The sequence below is a fragment of the Bos indicus x Bos taurus genome, chromosome X (assembly GCF_003369695.1).
Source record: "Bos indicus x Bos taurus breed Angus x Brahman F1 hybrid chromosome X, Bos_hybrid_MaternalHap_v2.0, whole genome shotgun sequence".
Taxonomy (NCBI): Eukaryota; Metazoa; Chordata; class Mammalia; order Artiodactyla; family Bovidae; genus Bos; species Bos indicus x Bos taurus.
This window is the reverse complement of record NC_040105.1, coordinates 44,550,143-44,575,872: the sequence shown is the minus strand read 5'-3', so window position 1 is coordinate 44,575,872 and position 25,730 is coordinate 44,550,143.

Genomic DNA, 25,730 nt, shown 5'->3' with positions numbered 1-25,730 from the left:
TCTGTCACTTGGTTTTCTTATTAATTAATTTATTTTAATTAGAGGCTAATGTCTTTACAATATTGTAGTGGTTTTTGCCATACCTTGAGTTACATATCCTACTTGTGTTTATTACTAGCTTCTTCGACTACCTGAAGACTGGTGGTCACCATGTCTTACTCAACTCTATACCACTGTAACACTTACTAACTTGTAAGTGTTCAAGAAATGTCTGCTAGGAGTTTCTTGTTTCAGTTTTCTTGGAATATTTAAAATGTCCTTAGTGGGCACGCATAACTTTTAAGGTAATAATTGTCATTTAATTTTATTATGAACCTTTAGTTTGGCTCATGGCAATAGACCCAGTAAAATGAATGATTGTTTACAACATCTTAGACAAAAGTGCTGCCTTTGGAAAAAGAAATGCATTGAATCCGCCACAGGTATACATGTGTTCCCCATCCTGAACCCTCCTCCCTCCTCCCTCCTCCCTACCCATACCATCCCTCTGGGTCGTCCCAGTGCACTAGGATTCATTTTGATATTTGGCAAAACTAATACAATTTGTAAAGTTTAAAAATAAAATAAAATTTAAAAAAAAGAAATGCATTGAATAAGATAAATATTAAGTTCTACACTCAAAATACTTTCCCTCTTCAAAAGAGTCCAGGTGCAGAAGGAGGCTGCTATGCTGTGGCAGGGAGAACTTCACAATGGAAGCCAATGTCATCTTTCCAGCAGCTCATAACTGCATGATTTTGAATAGGTTCCATGACCACTGGGGCTTAATTTCCTTTTATGCAAAATGGGAGTATTTATACCTGATTGTTCTGACCTGAATATGCCTCTTTAAAATTCATATGTTGAAATCCTAGTATCTGATTTCAGAAGTGAGGCATTTTGGAGGTGATTAGATTGTAAGGGTAGAGCCCTCGTGAATGAGAGTAGTGCCTTATAAAAGAGACCCCAGGGAGATTTCTAGTGTCTTCCATCATGTAAGGACACTGCAAAAAGGAGTCAGGTATGAACTAGAAAGATGAGGTAGGAAATGGCAACCCACTCCATATTCTTGCCTGGAAAAATCTCATGGACAGAGGAGTCTGGCAACCTATGGTCCATGGGGTTGCAAAGAGTTAGATACAACTGAGAGACTGAGTACATGAACTAGGAAGAGAGCTCTCTCATTGGAATGTAACAATGCTGGCACCTTGATCTTGGACTTCCCAGCTTCCAGTACTGTGAGAAGTAAATCTCTATTATTTATACACTATTCAGTCAGTGGTATTTTGTTATAGCAGCCTGACAGATTAAGACACTAGTTTATAGATTAGTTGTGAGATTAGTTGTGAGGATAATGAATGCTGAAGGTACTGCAGGTCTGTTTTATGCCTTCTGGGTTCTATTGGAAGGAATGCTGGTGGCTAAGGCAGGAAGGGGTAGGGGGAAGATTCTTGAGATGGGCTTGGCCACTGTAAAGGAATTGTCTCTTGACTATACAGATACCCCTAGAAGTGTTGTAGTCTGAAGTTTTCATGTTAAAGGATGTATCCATTTTCTAGGGCTACCATTATAAAGTACCTTACTTGGTGGTTTAGAATAACAGAAATTTATTGTCTCCCAATAAACTCTGGAGGCTAGAAGTTCAAAATCAAGGTATTGGCAGGGCCGTGCTTGCTCTGAAGTCTCGAGAAAATTGTCTGTTCCAGGTTTTTCTCCTAGCTTCTGGTTCGCTCTGGCATTCTTTGGCTTGTAAATGACTGTCTTTTCCCCATGTCTCTTCACATTGTCTTTCTTCTGTGAGTGTCTGTCTCTGTGTCCAAATTTCCCCTTTTAGTAAGGACACCAGTCATATTGGATTAGGGCTCAACTTAATGATGTCTTTTTAATATGACTACATCTACCAGGATCTGGAGAAGGCAATGGCACCCCACTCCAGTACTCTTGCCTGGCAAATCCCATGGATGGAGGAGCCTGGTGGGCTGCAGTCCATGGGGTCACTAGGAGTCGGACACGACTGAGCGACTTCACTTTGACTTTTCACTTTCATGCATTGGAGAAGGAAATGGCAACCCACTCCAGTGTTCTTGCCTGGAGAATCCCAGAGACGGGGGAGCCTAGTGGGCTGCCATCTATGGGGTCTCACAGAGTCGGACATGACTGAAGTGACTTAGCAGCAGCAGCAGCAACCAGGATCTAATTTCCAATAAGGTCACATTCTGAGGCACTAGCGGTTAGGACTTCAACATATCGTTTTGTGGTGGTGTGGTGGTAGTCACTTAGTCATGTCTGGCTCTTTGTGACACTATGGACTGCAGCCCACCAGGCTCCTCTGTTCATGGGATTCTCCAGGCAAGAATACTAGAGTGGGCTGCTGTTTCCATCTCCAGGGGATGTTCCCAATCCAGGGATCGAACCCAGGTCTCTTACATCACATGCATTGACAGCCTGCCACTAGCACCACCTGGGAAGCCCCTATGTCAATTATAAGCTACATGAACTAAATATGACTTTCTTTTATTTGTCAACTATGTGCTAGGTGGGTAGGATGTCTCTGCTGTCAAATGTATTGTACTCTAATGTGCTTCTAGAGTTCTGTGCTGAATTGCAGTTCTAATTTCTGCTGTGATAAGGGAAAAAACTCATCTGATTCAACCTATTTTACTCTAGCTGTTAAGAACTTGTCAGTCGCTGAAAATAGGCTGTGTCAGTTTTTCATCTCTTGGTGTCCACTATACTACCAGGTTTGAGATGCCCGGGCTATCTGAGTCTCTCTATAACATTGTTATTACTGAGGGGTATTTGTTGTTTAGTCACTAAGTCACATCTGACTCTTTTGCAACCACATGGACTGTAGTCTGCCAGGCCCCTCTGTCCATGGGATTTTCCAGGCAAGAACAGTGGAGTGGGTTGCCATTTCCTCCTCTACAGGATCTTTCTGACCCAGGGATCAAATCCACGTCTCCTGCATTGGCAGGAGGGTTTTTTACCACTGAGCCACCAGGAAAGCCCCACTGAGAGGTATATGGGAAGCAAAAGACAGAGCAGGTAGAGGCTTTAATCTTTCCACAAAACCCATCTTGGGAAAATAGGGGAAGGGAAGACTCAGACAGCAACAAAGGCAGGTGTGAAGGCCGAAGAAATAGCAGCAAAAGAAGTAAAAAGGATTAAAAAAAGGAATTAAACGGAGGAGAAAATTCCCCAGTGGCGCACCAGTAAAGAATCCTCCTGCAGTGCAGGAGTCGCAGGAGACACAGGTTCGATCCCTGGGTCTGGAAGATCCCCTGGAGGAGGGCATGGCAACCCACTCCAGTATTCTTGCCTGGAGAATCCCATGGACAAAGGAGCCTGGCGGGCTACAGTCCATTGGGTGGCAAAGAGTCGGACACGACTGAAGTGACTTAGTACACACGCAGAGAAAAAATGAAACAAATGGAAGTGGGGGAGAAAGAAAGTGCTTTGGAAACTGAATGAGAAGACTAAAAATAAACCCACAGGCAACAACACTTAGAATCAATTGTGATTTTATTTGTAATTGTGTCACCCAAATGTAATTGTCAATTTTATTCACTATCTTGACCTCGTTAGATAATGTACTTATGTCTTCCCCAAATATTTGGATTTGAATGAGTCTCTTCACTGCTAAATATTCCTCTGAATTTCAGTCTTCAACATACCTCATATAAACGGAATCATACAGTATTTGCCTTTTTGTGTCTGTTTTATTCACTTAGCATGAAGTCTTCAAGGTTCATCCATATTGTAGTATATGTCAGAATTTCATTCCTTTTAAAGTCTGCCCAACGGAGGAGCCTGGTAGGCTGCAGTCCATGGGGTCGCTAAGAGTTGGACACGACTGAGCGACTTCACTTTCACGCATTGGAGAAGGAAATGGCAACCCACTCCAGTATTCTTGCCTGGAGAATCCCAGAGACAGGGGAGCCTGGTGGGCTGCCGTCTATGGGGTCGCATAGAATCGGACACGACTGAAGTGACTTAGCAGCATATATAAAATAGATAACTATTAAGAACCTGCTGTATAGCACAGGGAACTTTACTCAATACTCTGTAATGACCTATATGAAAAAAAATCTAAGAAAAAAGAGTGGATTTATGTATATGTATAACTGATTCACTTTGCTGTACACCCTAAAGTAACACAACATTGTAATATTACACTCCAATAAAAATTTTTTTAAAAAGGAAAAAAAAAAAAAAGTCTGCCCAATATCCCATTGTGTGTATATACTGCATTTTGTTTACCTATGAATGTGGTGATGCACATTTGAGTTGTTTCCACCTTTTCACCATTGTCATTAATGCTATAAAATTTGATGTATGGGGTGGCTTTTTGTCTTGGTGAAATAGTAACTTTTGAACTTAGGGAAGAGATACAAAGTGGGCCTTTAGGATAGTTAGTTATGTTCTAGGACATTGAAGCCAACTTTATTTGGGTAAATGAGCCATCCATGGAACCTAGCTCAAATAATAGCTTCCTTCAGTTTGAGTTTAGAAGCAAAATCCTAGCTAGGAATCAAGTTTTACTTGGTCTCACTTTGCAAATATTTTTGTTTCTATTTTCTGAGGTCCTTCAGGAATGAGAGACAGGTGAGTTGAGGCAATATTCTTGAATCTCTAGCCCAACACCATTATAATATCATTCCTTTGTTATAAACCCACTACATCCACAATGGCAGGGTCTTTCTAGAGCAAATATCTGTCCTTCTAGACAGAAAAAGAGGATTTTGACTCCTACTGTAATGTTTATACACATTCTGTACATCTACCTCATCTTTTAAGAGCCCAAATCAGTTAGCTTATCCCCCAAGTCCACAATGAAAGACAAAGTTTGTAGAAAATAATGAATCAAACCTAGGCCCATCAAATGTAAATTTACTGGATTCAGTCATTGTTGTGGGGAGATGTTATTTACTGGTGTGTGGTTTTTGTTGCTGTTGGCAGCATTTCTTGGGATTTTGGTAGTTTCTTCAAAAATAGGATGGGCCACTTTTAATCTAAAGAGTATATATTGAGGTGAATTTTTAAATCTTATCTATATACAACAAATCATGGAATGATTCTATTATGGGTTGAATTATGTCTCCCTCCCCCCAACCACTGCAAACTCATATGTTGAAGTCCTAATCCCCAGTGAACATCTGACTTGTATCTAGCTAGAGCCATCAGGAGTGCCCAGTGCTTCAGGATTCTCAAACACTAGCTTGTATTAATACATGTCTAGGGAAATTCTAAGCCTGTACTTTCTTTTAAATTGTATTTTAATTTTCTGTGTGACAAAGTGAGAAGTATGCAAAAAGCATTTCTGTTGCACACTGACGTGTGATATTTGTCTCAAGAAAAAAATGTATTTGTGCAATTGAGTTGTGACTGAGCTCATTGCTTTTTTCATGGAAGACCATTTTTATTTGAATGAATAACTGACAGACAAATCATGGTTATTCTGACTTGGGTATTTGGCAGATATTTTCTTGACAATGAATAAGTGAGCCTGTTATTTCAAGAAAAACAAGTGACAGTATTTGTTGCCAAAAAGAAAATTCCAGCTTTCAAGAGAAAATTAAAATTTTGGAAAGCCTATATCCATCAGCAGGAGCTTGTCAAAGTCTTTATACTTAAAGACCTTTTCTGATGAGATTGGTGTTGATATTAATAAATATGATTTTTAAATTTTTGTATAATGAAATGTGTCAACACGGAAGATCTGAAAAATTTGGTGAGCCAATGTTTTCTAAATGACCAGTTTATAGTTTTATGATGTCATGCATGAGCTAAAAATGCATTCCAAGTGCATTGGTTTGTCTTGCAAAAATGCAAGACAAACCAATGAATTTTAATGTAGCAAAGAATGATAAACTCACTGATAGGATCTCACATTTAATATTGCAACCAATCTTTAAGGAACCACAGCCTGTATTTTGGTATAGTATCAAAGAAGAATATTCACAATTACCTAGGATGGCTATTAAATTAATCCCTCCCTTTCTCAACTACATGTTTGAGTAAGCTGGATTTTCTTCACATATAACATTCCCTTCCTTACAGGATCTTCCCGACCCAGGGATCAAACCTGGGTCTCCTGCATTGCAAACTGATTCTTTACCATCTGAACCACCAGGGAAGCCCCATATTTCTATCAAAACAACATATTTCAACAGCTAGAATGCAGAAGCAGATGTGAGAATTCAGCTATCTTCTACTAAGCCCAACAGTAAAGAGATTTGAAAATGTAAAATAATGCTACTCTTCTCACTAATTTTCTTGCTTTAGAAAAAAAAATAATTATTTTTCATAGAATATTTAACTTCTGTTAAATTGTAACAAGTTTGTTGTTGTTATTTCAAAATTATTTAGAAATAAATATTTAAATTTTTCTTAGTTTCGATTTCTAATATGGTAATTATCAATAAATATAACCCACCAAGTTTATTGATATGGTAAATAATTTATGAAAGTGTAAAGAAATTCTGGGAGAACTGCTGGCCTAGATGACATAGAACAGTGGTTCCCAAAGTTAGTTAGGTCAGGTAACTTTTTATATCAGAACCACCTGAGTACCTTGTTATAAAATGCATATTCTTGTGTCTTGTCCTGGACTGAATCAGGTTTCTTAAAGGATCGGCCTATCTTTGTTTTCATATATTGAAATTTCCAAACAGAATAAAGCTTTAGTTTAATACAGTTAAGGTAGTCCCTTGCTAGTGTGGTCAGTATTTTCAAGACTCCAGATGATCAAAATGAACATAATATCTGTTCTACCAGAGACCCAAATCACAAGAATTATGGCCACTCTTGTACAAATGGTGAGAGTTTTTGAGACAATATACCTTGCAGAAATTACCTGGATATGGAAAGGAGTTGACTTACGGTAGTGGATTGCATTTGACATAACTTCTCCAGCTTGTTGTGGAGCCAACATATATTCTCAAGGCTTTTCCTTCTTTCTGTTTCAGTACCAAAGCCAACCACAGTGGTGGCCTTTGAGATGAGGCAGGGGTGAGGGTGGTGCAGAGAGGCTAAGTTGAATACAGAAGAGTGGATCTTGGCAACTAAGACATACAGAAGCCAACCTCAGGAATGTGTTTTTCTGAAAAGTCACATCTGGACCCCTGGTTAACATCCTGTCTGATCTTTTTCCTTAGACAAGAGGCCAACCACAGAAAACACACAGAGTATGGAGATTTGCTGACATTTTTAATTTATAAAGTATAGTAACACAAATTCAAAGCACTTTGGCCATGTTCATGAGTGAATATGTGTGTGCATATGCACTCACATTCATGTGTATATGGGTGTTAGACATTTCAATACTCAACTGGGAAACATCTTCCTGTCGTCTACTTCCTGGATAAAACCTGATCTCTTCCTCTACGAATTCTCAAAACAGGCAAATTTGCAACCCCTTGTAGTTGGAATAGCTCAGCAAAGGGCATGGGATAGAAGCTAGGAACTGAAAGTGTGGTTTTGGTACATGGTACATAATTTCTCTTGCCCTTCTATTGCATTTGTATTGTGGCAATAGGACATTTTTACCAAGTCAAGCTGCTGGCATGTGATTCTGTAACATTTACTTATTTCCTTTTGTCTTACTGATGGGATTTTATGCTTATCTCCCATTCTTTGCTCAACTCTACACCCTTGCCATACACCTTTCATGTTGGTTTCCTTCTGATCAAATTTTCTCCTCTAAAATTTCTCCTGACTTCTGCACAGCACAAAACATAAGACATTTTGTTGTTTTAATTTTTTTCATAAAGCAAAAAATTTGGCTCACAACTCATTTATGTGTTATAGAAGTATGAAAGGAAGGCATGGAACATTGATTTGAGCAAAGAAGTCAAGGAAACAGTATCCAGAAAAATGAATCCATAGGTGGCCAAAAATATGGGAAGGATGAATTAGACCTGTGTAAGCTTAGAATACAGGTCAGTGTGACAGGTTGCATTTGTGGGTTATTATCATATGCCTATTTCTCCCTTAGTCCTTTATCCTTTCTGTATTTGCTGGGCTGCTGGCCAGAGAATGATGTGCTCTGATTGCTCGCAGCTCCCTCCTGTTTTTCCACCCCTTTTACCCCTCTTCCAAGAGATCCCATGTGACCACTCCCCACTTAAGAACTGCCCGTGAGCAAGAAGACATCTTTCCTTCTTCCCTCCAGATTCAACTTTTATTTAAGGACAGTCTGCTCTGGGCCAGATATTTGGTATGCTTTATTTCACTTGATTCTCACCACAGTCCCATGAAGTAGCAATTATTAGCCCCTTTTCACAAATAAGGAAAAGTGAGTGCCAGAGAACTGATTTCCTTGTGGTTACAACCACTAGTGAGTATCAGAGCAAGGGATTCGGGGTGCTGATTCCAGTGGACTGCCTTATCCCCACCCATCTCTACAACCTCCCCTGCCTTCAGTCCCTAAGTGGATGCAATTAACTAGCATAACCTAAGCAGCTAGTGAATGATGAGTGCTCAATTTGCTCTTCACATGGGTGACTTTGCATCTTGAGGAAAATGTTTTAGAGTTGGGAAGGACCCTGCTGGACTTCCAGTGTTGTGGCATTAAGAGCGTGACATATTTGGGGTCAAAAGGAACCTCCCTAGGGACCTAAAATTGTAGAGGAGGTTACCAATCTGGCAATCTTTGAGTCATGTCTGGCAAATAGACATATTTTGTTTGGTCCACATGGTGTTTTTAAAAACCGGAATCATTGCAAACATTTAAAAACTAAGAGATTCTACATAAAAAAAAAAAAAAAAAAAAACTAGAGTTGTAGCTTCTCTTGATTAATTGGAGACTCTAATCGGAGAGGGCAATGGCAACCCCCTTGGGATTGCTAAGAGTCAGACACGACTGAGTGACTTCACTTTCACTTTTCACTTTCATGCATTGGAGAAGGAAATGGCAACCCACTCCAGTGTTCTTGCCTGGAGAATCCCAGGGACAGAGGAGCCTGGTGGGCTGCTGTCTATGGGGTTGCACAGAGTCGGACACGACTGAAGTGACTTAGCAGCAGCAGCAGCAACATCACTGCACCTATACCCTCAGGTAACAACAACATCACTGCACCTATACTCAGAGCACTGAAGCTTCCCTCTGGAGAGACCTGAGCTCTCATGTCATCACAAGCCCTACAAATCTCCTGGTCTATTTCACTTATGTTCTAGGCTGTTGTAGGCATCTGTGTTTGAAGCCTCTGAAGTAGATGAGGGTTTCTTCTGACAATAGGAGGGACACCATCCCTGAGGGTTGAGGCTGTAAAGAGACCTGGAGTCAGAGATTCTGTCTCTTCTTTCTTACATTTTCCTTCAAGAAAGGAGGTGATGAGTACACCGGCCCTTATATCCCAAGACTGGGAAACTTTTGACAAAAATAAGGTTCTCAAGAAATAAAAATTGTCCCAGCCTTTGAGGCAGTGTTCTCATTAAGAGTCAGACTCAAAGACTTAGAGTATGAATTGACGGTTACTAGAGGAGAAGGGTGGCTGGGAGAGATGCATGCATGCTATGTCACTTCAGTCATGTCTGTTTGCATTTCCATGGACTGTAGTCCTCCAGGCTCCTCTGTCCATGGGATTCTCCAGGCAAGAATACTGGAGTGGGTTGCCATGCCCTCCCCCAGGCAGGGAGAGATAGTTAAGGGGAATTTGGGATTGACATGTATCCACGGCTATATTTAAAATAATCAACAAGGACCTACTGTAAAAAATAAAAGTCAGATCTTTGTCTCAATCATACTTAGGGTGGTAAGGGCAAGGAGAGCTGGCAGCCAGGTACATTTACCACCACAATTTAGCTAAAAGGGATTAAAATGTGTCCAGGTCCACAGAAATGTCAATAAACTCATAAAACACATAGGACCTTACCCACCTTTAGAAGCTTCCTTTCTTCCTCCAACATGTCCTTCCAATGCCCATTCATGGGAAAACTGACTCTTTCTGTTGATCCTTAACTAATTGTAATTAATTTCCAATCATGGAGACTACCTATGAAAAGTCATCGATATTAATATCATATTATAATAATCATAATTGTACTTATAGCTAAAATTCACTGGGCTTTTATTTTATAACCAGGCACTGTGCTAAACTCGTCCAATGCCATATCTCATTTAATCCTTATAGCAATCTTAGACTTAGTTATCACTGTAATTCCTTTTCTACAGTGGAAGGAACCCAGACCAGAGAGATTAAGAAATTCGCCAAAGGTCACACAGCTAAAACGTTTTGGAGTCAGAATTCCAAGGATGTACCCCTTGGATGTATGGGGCTTCCCAGGTATAGAATCTGCCTGCCAATGCAGGAGACACAAGAGACATGAGTTTGCTCCCTGGGTCAAGAAGATTCCTTGGAGAAGGAAATGGCAACCCTCTCCAGTATCCTTGCCTGGGAAATTCCATGGACAGAGGAACCTGGTGGGCTACAGTCCACGGGGTCACAAAGAGTAGGACACAACCGAGCATCTGAACACACACAGACACACCTTGGATGTACCCCTCCTGTGAGCAAAGAAAATCTTCATCCACATCTTATTAATTTTGGAAATCTGTAATTAAAAATCCACAGTAGCTAGATAAGACAAGGAGTCATGCTAATTCTGTCTGCTTTCTCTTGGCAGTCAGTTCGTAATGCTTCTACTCTGCTTTGCATTTTCCTTTGCACGTGGCTGGCAATAGAGCTGCTAGATCCCTAATCATATCTTGGAAATTTCTTGGAGTATTTTTTGCCTGAAGATCTCAGATGCTGTTCCCATTCTTTGGCTTATTACCATGTGTGCCCAACTTGGTTCAGTGCTTGATCTCTGTGATCCAAGACCTCAACCCACTGCAAGTCGATTTTATTTTACATGCACCACATTAGGAAGCCTTTTCAGTCAGAGTTTGATATGTGCTGGAAATGTAGCAGTGCACTGGAAAAGCTGAACCGATTTGTTGAAGTTCAGACAATACTAATGATTTTCCCTTTAACTGGAAATGACTTAACTTTTACATACATAGAAATGTGCTTGCATGTGTCTGGATAATTTTATGTCTCATAACAGCATAAATATGACTATTATTCTAACAGCCACCAGTTTTCTGTTTCACTTGGGACATCATGGGAGGGAGGAGCTCCATTCCCTAGTTCTCAGAAGGTTATTACTAATTTTTTTCCTAAAAGAAAAATGTGATGAGTGCTATTTTATTTAGGAGGTAGCAAAAACAAAGGTGCAAAATGTAAGTTTGAAAAAATTTGACGTTCAGTGGGCGGCTCTTAAATGTCATAGAAATCAACTCAATTAGATGTTTGGCTGGAAAACAGCAAGATGCATTAATGCTGCTTAGGCTGGCTTCCTATAGTCTGAAACAACATGGCACAAAAAGTCTATTCAAAAGCATTGGTTGTAGGAAAATTGGTACCCAAAGCAGAGCTGGACAGGGTGGGTTTGGGGGATGGAGAAAAAGAATCTTTTTGTAAATGGGCCAGAAGTTAAAAGGAAGGCAGTGATAAAACCAAGATTGCACTTTTCTGTATCAAGGCACAGACTTCACTTCTGAATTACAAAGTGGATGTTCTTAGTGAGTGTTCTGTAGGTCCACCATCAGTCCTTTTTGAGACCTACAAGGCATCAGGGGATAATGAGCAGTGCCAGGAGGGTCAGGTTCAGAGTGAGTTAAGGCACATGGAAAGCACAAAAAGCACAAAATGGACTCAGCCACTTATGCACAGAACAAGAAGTACAAGGAAGGGAGATGCTCGCCAAATGTGAACAGGTCACAGGGTAAAAGCAAAATGCTTCAGGGTTTTTTTTCCTTCACAATCACGAAGTATCTTCAGCCTCCAAAACAAGTAACCAATAATTTATTGAAAGCACAAGAGTTAGATATTGAGAGCTCTTGCTTGATAAAAATGAATTTAAATTACACCCTGGGCTCTGAAAGATTTTGGGAGGGTGTCAGAGACTCTTGAAAAGAATGGAGATGGCCTTGCAGGTCAAGTTCCCCAGGTAACAGACTCTGAATCAGAGACTTACCTTAGGCTATGCCTTTAGAGCTTTCCTGGTGGCTCAGATGGTTAAAGATCTGCCTGAAATGCGGAGAGCCAGGTTCAATCCCTTGGTAGGGAAGATCCTCTAGAGAAGGGAATGGCAACCCACTCCAGTGTTCTTGCCTGAGAAATCCCATGGACAGAAGAGCCTGGTGGGCTACGGTCCATGGCGTCACAAAGAGTCAGACACGACTGAGCAACTAACACCAAACAACACTTACAGAGGACTAAGGGAAGCAGAACTGGACAGAGGGAGCAATTGAACTGCAATTAAATGACAACAAAAACTTAAGGTGGTCCCCTGGTGGGCTCTGGAATTGGGAGGGCCTTACAGAGTTGTCTCACTTGAGACAAGAGAGTCAGGGCTTCATAAACTTATTTCCACCAGATGATTAATGTGGCCCCATTCCCGCCTCAGGATTGGTGACCTTAGGAGAGGTGGCTCTCTCTGAAAGTGTTAGTCACTCAGTCGTTTCCAACTCTTTGCGACCCCAAGGGCAGTAGCCTGCCAGGCTCCTCTGTCCTTGGGATTCTCCAGGCAAGAATACTGGAGTGGGTTACCATGATTTTCTCCAGGGATCTTCCTGGCCCAGGGGTCCAACCTGGGTATCCTGCATTGCAGACAGATCCTTTACTGTCTGAGCCATGATTGGTGACCTTAGGAGAGGTGCTCTCTCTAGAAGAGGGCAATACCTAGAAAGGAACTCAACTGTAAGCTGTCACAGCCCAAACTCCCAACAGCCAAGAAAATGAGTTCTTTCCTAGTCTCTAAAGAGGTATCTGGCTGTGCATATCATAGTATCCCAGTTTACAAAAGAAAGAGAAGCCTCTGAGGACTACCCGAGTGCCTGAACCTGAGCGGCTTGGACCTGGGAGGTGCATGCAGCCCAGGGCCAGCCTCGGATTGTTCCCGGCGGAACAACCTAGAGTCCGAGCAGTGTGGACAGGGAGGCTACACGCGCCGTGAGCAGGGGCAGACCCAGGGTGGCTGAGGCATTGCGAGCCCACGCCAGTGTTATTTGTTTGCAGCATCCCTCCCTCCCTCCCCACAGCGCGACTGAACAAGTAAGCCTAAAAAAAAAAAAAAAAGTGTCCTCCACCGTGCCCTTTGAGTCAGGGCGGAAACCAGATACTGAAGAGACTAGCAAACAGAAGAAGATATAACAGAGGGAAACGCCTTGGAAGCTACAGGCAATAGATCAAAACCCTGTGGTTACTACGGACTACATAGGAAGGGGCCTATAGATCTTGAGAAATATAAATCTGACCAAGGAACTAGCCAAAAATGAACTGAACCCACAACACCCAAAAAAAAAAAAAAAAAAAAGTCCTAGATATATTTTTATTATTTTTACGATCATTCTTTCTTTTTTTTTTAATTAAAAAAAATTTTTAAGTCCTCTATTGTTCCTTTAATTTTCACTTTTATAACCTATTACTTTGCAAAAAAAAAAAAAAAAAAAGACCCTAATTTTTTTCTTCTTCAGCAAACTTCATATATATATATTTTATAATTTTTTGACCTTGTTTTTTTTGTTTGTTTGTTTTTGTTTTTTTCTTCTTTTCTTTAACATTGTATTTTTGAAATCCCAAACTCTACTCTAGATTTTTAATTTTCGCTTTTTGGTATATGTTATCAATTTTGTACCTATAGTTTTTCTTTATATAATTTCTGTGACTTTTTTTTTTCTTCTTCTCTGTTTCTTTCTCTTCTTCTTTTATATAACATGGTATATCTGAAATTCCAAACTTTACTCTAGATTTTTAATTTATGCTTTTTGGTATTTGATATCAATTTTGTACCTGCATTTTCTTTATAATTTTTGTGACATTGTTCGTATTTGTTTGTTTGTTTTCTCTCTTTATTTTTCTTCTTCTTTTTTTTTTTTTTTTTTTAACATTGTATTTTTGAAATTCCAAACTCTACTCTAGATTTTTAATTTTCGCTTTCTGGTATTAGTTATCAATTTTGTACCTGTACTTTCTTTATAATTTTCGCGACCTTGTTTGTTTTCATTTGTTCGTTCTTTCTCTCTTTCTTTTCCTTCTTCTTTTCTTTAACATCGTATTTTTGAAATTCCAAACTCTACTCTAGATTTTTAATTTTTGCTTTTATGTATTTGTTACCAATTTTGTACCTTTAAGGACCCAATCTTCAGGACCCATTTTTCACTAGGGAGTGAGATTACTGGCTTGACTGCTCTCTCTCCCTTTGGACCCTCCTTTTTCTCCACCAGGTCGCCTGTGTCTCCTCCCTAACCCCTCTCTACTCTACCCAACTCTGTGAATTTCTGTGTGTTCCAGACGGTGGAGAACACTTAGGGAACTGATTACTGGCTGGATCTGTCTCCCTCCTTTTCATTCCCCCCTTTTATCCTTCTGGCCACCTCTGTTACCTTCCTCCTTCTTCTCTACTCTGTATAACCCCGTGAACATCTCTGAGTGGTCCAGTTGTGGAGTGCACATAAGGAAGTGACTACTGGCTAGCCCACTCTCTCCACTATTGATTCACCTCATCTCATTTGGGTCACCTCTAACTCCCTCCTCCCTCTTCTCTTCTCCATGTAACCCTGTGAACCTCTCTGAGTGACCCTCACTGTAGAGAAACTTATCATCTTTAATGTAGATGTTTTATCAATGGTGCTGTATAGAAGGAGAAGTTTTGAAACTACTGTAAAAATAAGACCGATAATCGGAAGCAGGAGACTTAAGTCCAAACCCTGACTCCAGGGAACTCCTGACTCCAAGGAACATTCATTCACAGGAGCTCATCAAATGCCTCCATACCGACACTGAAACCAAGCACCACACAAGGGCCAATAAGTTCCAGGGCAAGACATACCAAGCAAATTCTCCAGCAACAAAGGAACACAGCCCTGAGCTTCAAGATACAGGCTGCCCAAAGTCACCCCAAAACTATAGACATCTCATAACTCATTACTGGACATTTCATTGCACTCCAGAGAGAAGAAATACAGCTCCACCCACCAGAACACCGACACAAGCTTCCCTAACCAGGAAACCTTGACAAGCCACCTGTACAAACCCACACACAGCGAGGAAACACCACAATAAAGAGAACTCCACAAACTGCCAGAATACAGAAAGGACACCCCAAACTCAGCAATTTAAACAAGATGAAGAGACAGAGGAATACTCAGCAGATAAAGGAACAGGATAAATGCCCACCAAACCAAACAAAAGAGGAAGAGATAGGGAATCTACCTGATAAAGAATTCCGAATTATGATAGTGAAATTGATCCAAAATCTTGAAACTAAAATGGAATCACAGATAAATAGCCTGGAGACAAGGATTGAGAAGATGCAAGAAAGGTTTAACAAGGACCTAGAAGAAATAAAAAAGAGTCAATATATAATGAATAATGCAATAAGTGAAATTAAAAACACTCTGGAGGCAACAAATAGTAGAATAACAGAGGCAGAAGACAGGATTAGTGAATTAGAAGATAGAATGGTAGAAATAAATGAATCAGAGAGGATAAAAGAAAAACGAATTAAAAGAAATGAGGACAATCTCAGAGACCTCCAGGACAATATTAAACGCTACAACATTCGAATCATAGGGGTTCCAGAAGAAGAAGACAAAAAGAAAGACCATGAGAAAATACTTGAGGAGATAATAGTGGAAAACTTCCCTAAAATGGGGAAGGAAATAATCACCCAAGTCCAAGAAACCCAGAGAGTACCAAACAGGATAAACCCAAGGCGAAACACCCCAAGACACATATTAATCAAATTAACAAAGATCAAACACAAAGAACAAATATTAAAAGCAGCAAGGGAAAAACAACAAATAACACACAAGGGAATTCCCATAAGGATAACAGCTGATCTTTCAATAGAAACTCTTCAAGCCAGGAGGGAATGGCAAGACATACTTAAAATGATGAAAGAAAATAACCTACAGCCCAGATTATTGTACCCAGCAAGGATCTCATTCAAGTATGAAGGAGAAATCAAAAGCTTTTCAGACAAGCAAAAGCTGAGAGAATTCTGCACCACCAAACCAGCTCTCCAACAAATACTAAAGGATATTCTCTAGACAGGAAACACAAAAACGGTGTATAAACTCGAACCCAAAACAATAAAGTAAATGGCAACAGAATCATACTTATCAGTAATTACCTTAAACGTAAATGGGTTGAATGCCCCAACCAAAAGACAAAGACTGGCTGAATGGATACAAAAACAAGACCCTTACATATGTTGTCTACAAGAGACCCACCTCAAAACAGGGGACACATACAGACTGAAAGTGAAGGGCTGGAAAAAGATTTTCCATGCAAATAGGGACCAAAAGAAAGCAGGAGTAGCAATACTCATATCAGATAAAATAGACTTTAAAACAAAGGCTGTGAAAAGAGACAAAGAAGGTCACTACATAATGATCAAAGGATCAATCCAAGAAGAAGATATAACAATTATAAATATATATGCACCCAACACGGGAGCACCACAGTACGTAAGACAACTGCTAACAAGTATGAAAGGAGAAATTAACAATAACACAATAATAGTGGGAGACCTTAATACCCCACTTACACCTATGGATAGATCAACTAAACAGAAAATTAACAAGGAAACACAAACTTTAAACGATACAATAGACCAGTTAGACCTAATTGATATCTATAGGTCATTTCATCCCAAAACAATGAATTTCACCTTTTTCTCAAGCGCACATGGAACCTTCTCCAGGATAGATCACATCCTGGGCCATAAAGCTAGCCTTGGTAAATTCAAAAAGATAGAAATCATTCCAAGCATTTTTTCTGACCACAATGCAGTAAGATTAGATCTCAATTACAGGAGAAAAACTATTAAAAATTCCAACATATGGAGGCTGAACAACACACTGCTGAATAACCAACAAATCACAGAAGAAATCAAAAAAGAAATCAAAATTTGCATAGAAACGAATGAAAATGAAAACACAACAACCCAAAACCTGTGGGACACGGTAAAAGCAGTCCTAAGGGGAAAGTTCATAGCAATACAGGCACACCTCAAGAAACAAGAAAAAAGTCAAATAAATAACCTAACTCTACACCTAAAGCAACTAGAAAAGGAAGAAATGAAGAACCCCAGGGTTAGTAGAAGGAAAGAAATCTTAAAAATTAGAGCAGAAATAAATGCAAAAGAAACAAAAGAGACCATAGCAAAAATCAACAAAACCAAAAGCTGGTTCTTTGAAAGGATAAATAAAATTGACAAACCATTAGCCAGACTCATCAAGAAACAAAGGGAGAAAAATCAAATCAACAAAATTAGAAACGAAAATGGAGAGATCATGACAGACAACACAGAAATACAAAGGATCATAAGAGACTACTATCAACAATTATATGCCAATAAAATGGACAACATGGAAGAAATGGACAAATTCTTAGAAAAGTACAACTTTCCAAAACTGGACCAGGAAGAAATAGAAAATCTTAACAGACCCATCACAAGCATGGAAATTGAAACTGTAATCAAAAATCTTCCAGCAAACAAAAGCCCCGGTCCAGACGGCTTCACAGCTGAATTCTACCAAAAATTTAGAGAAGAGCTAACACCTATCCTGCTCAAACTCTTCCAGAAAATTGCAGAGGAAGGTAAACTTCCAAACTCATTCTATGAGGCCACCATCACCCTAATACCAAAACCTGACAAAGATCCCACAAAAAAAGAAAACTACAGGCCAATATCACTGATGAACATAGATGCAAAAATCCTTAACAAAATTCTAGCAATCAGAATCCAACAACACATTAAAAAGATCATACACCATGATCAAGTGGGCTTTATCCCAGGGATGCAAGGATTCTTCAATATCCGCAAATCAGTCAATGTAATACACCACATTAACAAATTGAAAAATAAAAACCATATGATTATCTCAATAGATGCAGAGAAAGCCTTTGACAAAATTCAACATCCATTTATGATAAAAACTCTCCAGAAAGCAGGAATAGAAGGAACATACCTCAACATAATAAAAGCTATATATGACAAACCCACTGCAAACATTATCCTCAATGGTGAAAAATTGAAAGCATTTCCTCTAAAGTCAGGAACAAGACAAGGGTGCCCACTTTCACCATTACTATTCAACATAGTTTTGGAAGTTTTGGCCACAGCAATCAGAGCAGAAAAAGAAATCAAAGGAATCCAAATTGGAAAAGAAGAAGTAAAACTCTCACTATTTGCAGATGACATGATCCTCTACATAGAAAACCCTAAAGAGTCCACCAGAAAATTACTAGAAATAATCAATGACTACAGTAAAGTTGCAGGATATAAAATCAACACACAGAAATCCCTTGCATTCCTATACACTAATAATGAGAAAACAGAAAGAGAAATTAAGGAAACAATTCCATTCACCATTGCAACGGAAAGAATAAAATACTTAGGAATATATCTACCTAAAGAAACTAAAGACCTATATATAGAAAACTATAAAACACTGGTGAAAGAAATCAAAGAGGACACTAATAGATGGAGAAATATACCATGTTCATGGATTGGAAGAATCAATATAGTGAAAATGAGTATACTACCCAAAGCAATTTATAGATTCAACGCAATCCCTATCAAGCTACCAACAGTATTCTTCACAGAGCTAGAACAAATAATTTCACAATTTGTATGGAAATACAAAAAACCTCGAATAGCCAAAGCGATCTTGAGAAAGAAGAATGGAACTGGAGGAATCAACCTACCTGACTTCAGGCTCTACTACAAAGCCACAGTTATCAAGACAGTATGGTACTGGCACAAAGACAGAAATATTGATCAATGGAATAAAATAGAAAGCCCAGAGATAAATCCACGCACATATGGACACCTTATCTTCGACAAAGGAGGCAAGAATATACAATGGATTAAAGACAATCTCTTTAACAAGTGGTGCTGGGAAATCTGGTCAACCACTTGTAAAAGAATGAAACTAGAACACTTTCTAACACCATACACAAAAATAAACTCAAAATGGATTAAAGATCTAAACGTAAGACCAGAAACTATAAAACTCCTAGAGGAGAACATAGGCAAAACACTCTCCGACATACATCACAGCAGGATCCTCTATGACCCACCTCCCAGAATATTGGAAATAAAAACAAAAATAAACAAATGGGACCTAATTAACCTTAAAAGCTTCTGCACATCAAAGGAAACTATTAGCAAGGTGAAAAGACAGCCTTCAGAATGGGAGAAAATAATAGCAAATGAAGCAACCGACAAACAACTAATCTCAAAAATATACAAGCAACTCCTACAGCTCAACTCCAGAAAAATAAACGACCCAATCAAAAAATGGGCCAAAGAACTAAATAGACATTTCTCCAAAAAAGACATACAGATGGCTAACAAACACATGAAAAGATGCTCAACATCACTCATTATCAGAGAAATGCAAATCAAAACCACTATGAGGTACCATTTCACACCAGTCAGAATGGCTGCGATCCAAAAGTCTACAAATAATAAATGCTGGAGAGGGTGTGGAGAAAAGGGAACCCTCTTACACTGTTGGTGGGAATGCAAACTAGTACAGCCACTATGGAGAACAGTGTGGAGATTCCTTAAAAAACTGGAAATAGAACTGCCTTATGATCCAGCAACCCCACTGCTGGGCATACACACTGAGGAAACCAGAAGGGAAAGAGACACGTGTACCCCAATGTTCATCGCAGCACTGTTTATAATAGCCAAGACATGGAAGCAACCTAGATGTCCATCAGCAGATGAATGGATAAGAAAGCTGTGGTACATATACACAATGGAGTATTACTCAGCCATTAAAAAGAATACATTTGAATCAGTTCTAATGAGGTGGATGAAACTGGAGCCTATTATACAGAGTGAAGTAAGCCAGAAGGAAAAACATAAATACAGTATTCTAACACATATATATGGAATTTAGAAAGATGGTAACAATAACCCTGTGTACGAGACAGCAAAAGAGACACTGATGTATAGAACAGTCTTATGGACTCTGTGGGAGAGGGAGAGGGTGGGAAGATTTGGGAGAATGACATTGTAACATGTAAAATATCATGTAAGAAACGAGTTGCCAGTCCAGGTTCGATCCACGATACTGGATGCTTGGGGCTAGTGCACTGGGACGAACCAGAGGGATGGTATGGGGAGGGAGGAGGGAGGAGGGTTCAGGATGGGGAACACATGTATACCTGTGGTGGATTCATTTTGATATTTGTCAAAACTAATACAATTATGTAAAGTTTAAAAATAAAATAAAATTTAAAAAAGAAAAAAAAAAAGAAAAAAAAAAAAAAGAAAGAGAAACTTGGATTCCAGAAACCATTTATATATACCAGTGAACTTGCTATTATATTTCAACCAGTTGGTTATTAAACAGATGGTCTTGGAGCCTTTAGAAAAATAAGTGGTGACCGCTAAGCACCTAGGTTGGGTCATTGGGAACAAGTAAAACCAGCATTAAAAGCAAGAATTTATTAGTGTCAAGCATAGTGACAGCACTATAAACTCAACTTTGCCCTTTTTTAGCATTTTAAGTCAAATACCTGGCTTGATACATATAATACACATTTATCAAACAGGTGTATGACCCAGAATTTGCAGGATAGCCAAAACCAATAAATAGAGAAAATAGTTTTTAAACCTGGTTCAAAAAAACTAGCAAAATTAATAGGGATAAATGTAAAGTAATTCACTGAGATCTGAAAAGTGCAAGAATGAACACATATGATAACAGCAGCTCATAATTAAAGAAGACCTTGATGGATTAGTGGGTCTTAATATTATTTAAATCAGTGATGTAACATGATTGCCAACAAGGTTAATTAATTCATTATTGGGATTCACTAAGAGAAATATGGTGTCCAAAACAATTGAAGTAAATTCCAAATTATCAGAGGCTCCACCAGAGAGAGAACTCTATGAGAGACTAAATCTGTGAGGTTTTTCTCTTCTTTAGAGAGAGAACTTATTAAATCATCACAGTGTAGGCAGAAGCAAGAAACCTGCCTCAGTAGGCATGGTGGCTTTGGAATTCCTGAGAGGGACCTTTCTTATCATGGTAGAATTGAGTACTTCAGAAGTGGTGTCAGACTTTAAGGTGGCCCTTATGATCCTCACCTCCCAGAATTCATAACTTTATATAGTCCCTTTTCCCTTGAATGTAGGTAGAACCTGTGACTTGCCTCTAACTGACTGTTGTGGTTGTTTACTTGCTCAGTCATTTCTGACTCTTTTGTGACCCCATGGACTGTAGACAGCTAGGCTCCTCTATCCATGGGATTCTCCAGCCAAGAATACTGGAGTAGGTTGCCATTTCCTTCTCCAGGGGATCTTCCCAATCCAGGGATCAAAACCGCATCTTCTGCATTGGCAGGAGGACTCTTTACTGCCAAGCCCACCTGGGAAGCCCTCTAACTGACAGAACATGGCAAAGATGATGGGAGGTAACTTCTGCGATTTTATTTGGTTATACAAAATTCCACCTTGCTAGCAGAATCGCTCTCTTTCTTCATTGCTGACTTTAGAGAAGCAAGCTAACATGTTGTTAGGGGCGCCAGTGGAGAGGGCCACATGACAAGGAACTGTGGGAAGACTTTAAGAGCTAAGGGCAGCCCACAGCTGACTGCCAGCAAGAACTTAAACTTTCAGTTTACAACCAAAAGGGAACACATTCTGCAAACAAATTGAGTGGGCTTGGAAGCAGATCCATTGCCAGTTGAGCCTCCGAATAAGAACTGAGCTCTAACCAGCACCTTGACCACAGACTGGTAGAGGACCCAGCTAAGCAATGCTCAGATCCTAATCCACATTAACTGCATGTTATTTAAGCTGCTATGTTTGTAGTAATTTGTTACTCAGGAATAGACACCTAATACAGAAGGGAAGATACATAGGGAGGAGCCCTCACTGACCTCTGAGGGAAAAAAGTCACTTCTGGGGAAATGGGTGGCATTTTAGGAAGGAAAGAGATTGGATCTGTGTTTGTGAAGTAACAAATGCTTGATCACTGACCTGTCTGTACCTGACCCAATCACTGTGGTCACAGAAGGTGGCCCTGTGGTTGATCAGGCATATGACCACCTGAACATGGAGCCTCAGGGGCAAGTAGTAGACCCTGTGGGTGCCCATTGCCTCATCTACCTCTAGTTCATTGGTAGCTGAAGAAGAGTTTCCAGTATGGTAACAGTTTTTTCACCTCAAGTTCCTGAGCCTGTCTGCTTTTTTTTTTTCTTCCCCTGAGGACTTACCTAGCCTTCTTGTAGAGCAACCCAGAAGTGCTAGAGATATCACATCATCTAGGACAATCCCCAAGTGGTGAATGATAAAATAGTCTTGAAAATGGAAGCCACGTGCTAGGATGGAGGAGCAGAGAGAGTAAAGGGACTTCGATCTCTGACATCAGTGCACCTGCCATATCAGGTCTAGACAGTTTATGTTTACCATTCTTTTATGTGGAAAAAACATATTTATTGTGTTTAAGACACTATTATATTGCTTTTATGTTGTATTCAACCAAACCTAATCCTAGCTGATACACATAAAATCAGAAAACGAGTTGAAAGGCTTACTCAAAGTTATCAAGGAGGAAGACAGTTAATTATTATGAGTAATATGTAATACTTGCACAATGCAAGTATAGTTCCATAGTACAAATAATTATTATTTGCAGGAATGCATGCACAGATATAACCATCATTTAATAACACAAGTGTTTAAGACTATAGTAGACCTCAACAACAGAAAACTCAGAATGGGAAACTCTTAAGGACTGAAGGTTTTTGTGCCACCCTCAGTTCATACATTGGATCCCTGCCACCCACTCAGTGTGATGGTATTAGGAGTGGAGCCCTTAAAAGATAATTACGTTGAGATGAGTTTCTAAGGGTGAAGTCCTCATGATGGGATTAGTGCCTTTGTTAGAAGAGACTAGAGAGCTGGTTCTCTCCCTCACTACCATGGAAAAATACAGCAAGAAGGCAGCCATCAGCAAGCCAGGATGGGGCTCTTACAGGAACTGAATCTGCCAGCACATTTATCTTAGACTTCCCACCCTCTAGAACTGTGAGAAAATAAATGTCTGCTGTTTAAGCCACTCAGTCTATGGTATTTCATTATACATAGCAGCCTGAGTCCTAAGACAAAAATACATTTCTAGTCTGAGTATCCAAGACTCATAGATATTACATAGTTTGAAGGAAATGTAATTAAGCACCTATTTTAATTCCCTCATTTTAAAAATAGGGAAACAAAAGTTGTCCCCTATGGTCAATCTGTCACCAAGTTATGAAAATCTTTCTTTGAAATATGACAGATTAATCTCTTCTGTATATCTACTCATAACGTATCGAAACAGTTTTCACTGCTTCACTCGTGAGCTTCAATTGCCTTCTCACCAGATCTCCCTGTCTATAGTCTCCCCTTCCTTCAGTTAATTCTATACAGCTCTACTGTGAGAATAATACTCACAAAACCCTGCATTTGCCCAGTGGCTACACTTTCAGAGCACCTCTACTGGTCTCCAATGGTCTAATCAATCAACTACAGCCAGTCATATGTTTCTCTAGTTCTAAATTTCACCCTTTCGTGTTTATGCCCAGAGAAAGCATTTATATCACTCTTTACTACCTCCATGGGCTCATTCATCAGTCTTAATAAGGGACCTATTAGATTTAGTTGGGCTTCCCCCATGGCTCAGTGGTAAAGAATCTGCCAGTAATGCAGGACACGCAGGAGATGCGAGTTCGATCCCTGGGTGGGAAGGATCCTCTGGAGTAGGAAATGACAACCCACTCTAGTATTCTTTCCTGGAGAATCCCATGGACAGAAGAGCCTGCAGGGCTACAGTCCACGGGGTCCCAAAGAGTTGGACACAACTGAGCACGCACACATGCACACAAACAGCAATTTCAATCTGATGATTAATCAGAACATGAAAATAGCCTTGTTATGTAATTTTGACAGTTAAATGGTACTTGTTAAAATGAGATTTTTCCTGTAATATTACATTTTATAACATCAACAATAGCGCATCTTTTAATGTTATTTAATACAACATCTGTGAAAACGTATTCCATGGACTGATGTTAATGGGTCTTATATTTAAAAAGTTTCCTTAGTCAAACAAGTTTTAAAAAGTTAAACAGATATCTCAGTGTCTTTTACATATTAATATGTATTTTGACTCTCCAAAAAAAAAAAAATATGTTTTGCAATGTTTCCCAAGCTACTTCAAACCATGGCTTTTTGCAGAGCAGAGCTTCTGAGGAACAAATGTGGGGATGCACCAATTGATAGATTGCATAGAACCCTTACAATAAAGTGAGAGGAGTTCTCAACTTGAAGTCATTCTACCTGGGTTAGTGTTCCACATTCCTTGCTTAATTTCTTACTTACTGTATAATCCCAAACAGTTTGATTAACTTTTCTTAGTCTCATTCTCCTCACCTATGAGAAAGGAAGCATATCAGCTTGTTTCCACAGTAGCCACTATCGAGTCCTTCCTTCCCTATGTGTGTGCCAAGTTGCCTCAGTTGTGCCCGATTCTTTGTGACCCCATGGACTGTAGCCCACCAGGCTCCTCCGTCCATGGGATTCTCCAGGCAAGAATACTGAAGTGGGTTGCCCTCCTCCAGGGGATCTTCCCAACCCAGGGATCAAACCTGCATCTCTTACGTCTCCTGCATTGGCAAGTGGGTTCTTCACCACTGGCGCCACCTGGGAAGCCCACCTTTCCATATGCACCAGCTATTCTCCCATGAAGAAGAATAACCTATTCCTTCATATCTTGGAATCTGGGCTGATTCCGTGACTCACTTTTGGCTAATAGAATATGGTGAAAAGTACACCAGGTGACTTCCAAGAAGCCTTGCTACTTCCACCTGGTCTCTTGGAACACTCACTCTGACTGGCACCAACTATTGTGTAAGAAGTCTGATTAACCTGAGATCACTAAGCTAGCCATGGGGAGAGGCTGCATGGAGAGAAAGAGACACACAGAGAGAGAGAGAGAGAGATATCTAGACAAAGCCAGCTGTTCCAGCTATCCAAGAACAAGCACTAGACTTGTAAATGATGAAGTAATCTTAGGCATTCTGGCTCCAACAAATGCCATGTGGAAAAGAATCAAGGAACCCAACCAGTGACTAGAGCCATGTTCACAGATTTATGGCCCCAGAAGAGCCATGACAGTCTTCCCCAGCCTTCCAGTCCACTCTAGCTAAGACTTTATTGTGGAACATAAATGAATCAGCCCCACTGTGCCCTGTCTGAATTCCTGACTCCCAAATTTGCCAAACAAATACAATTGTTGTTTTGCAACACTAAGAGTTTATAGAGTAATTTGTTATACAGCAATAGGTAAGATAAAGTAAGATACAGTAAGATAAAAGTATCAAATTTAGCTTGATACTTGGTATAAAATTGGTGCTCATTAATCTTAGTTTCTTTACTTTTTTTCCTCCCAAAGGGCTTCTATCATGAGACATACATGCCCAAGATTGCCTCACTTCTAATGTAGATCCTAATGCTGAAGGAAAACAAAGGTGATGACAAGAAAAAAGTCAGGACTCCAAATATCTGCTGCTGTTGCTGCTGCTAAGTCGCTTCAGTCATGTCCGACTCTGTGCGACCCCAGAGACGGCAGCCCACCAGGCTCCCCCGTCCCTGGGATTCTCCAGGCAAGAACACTGGAGTGGGTTGCCATT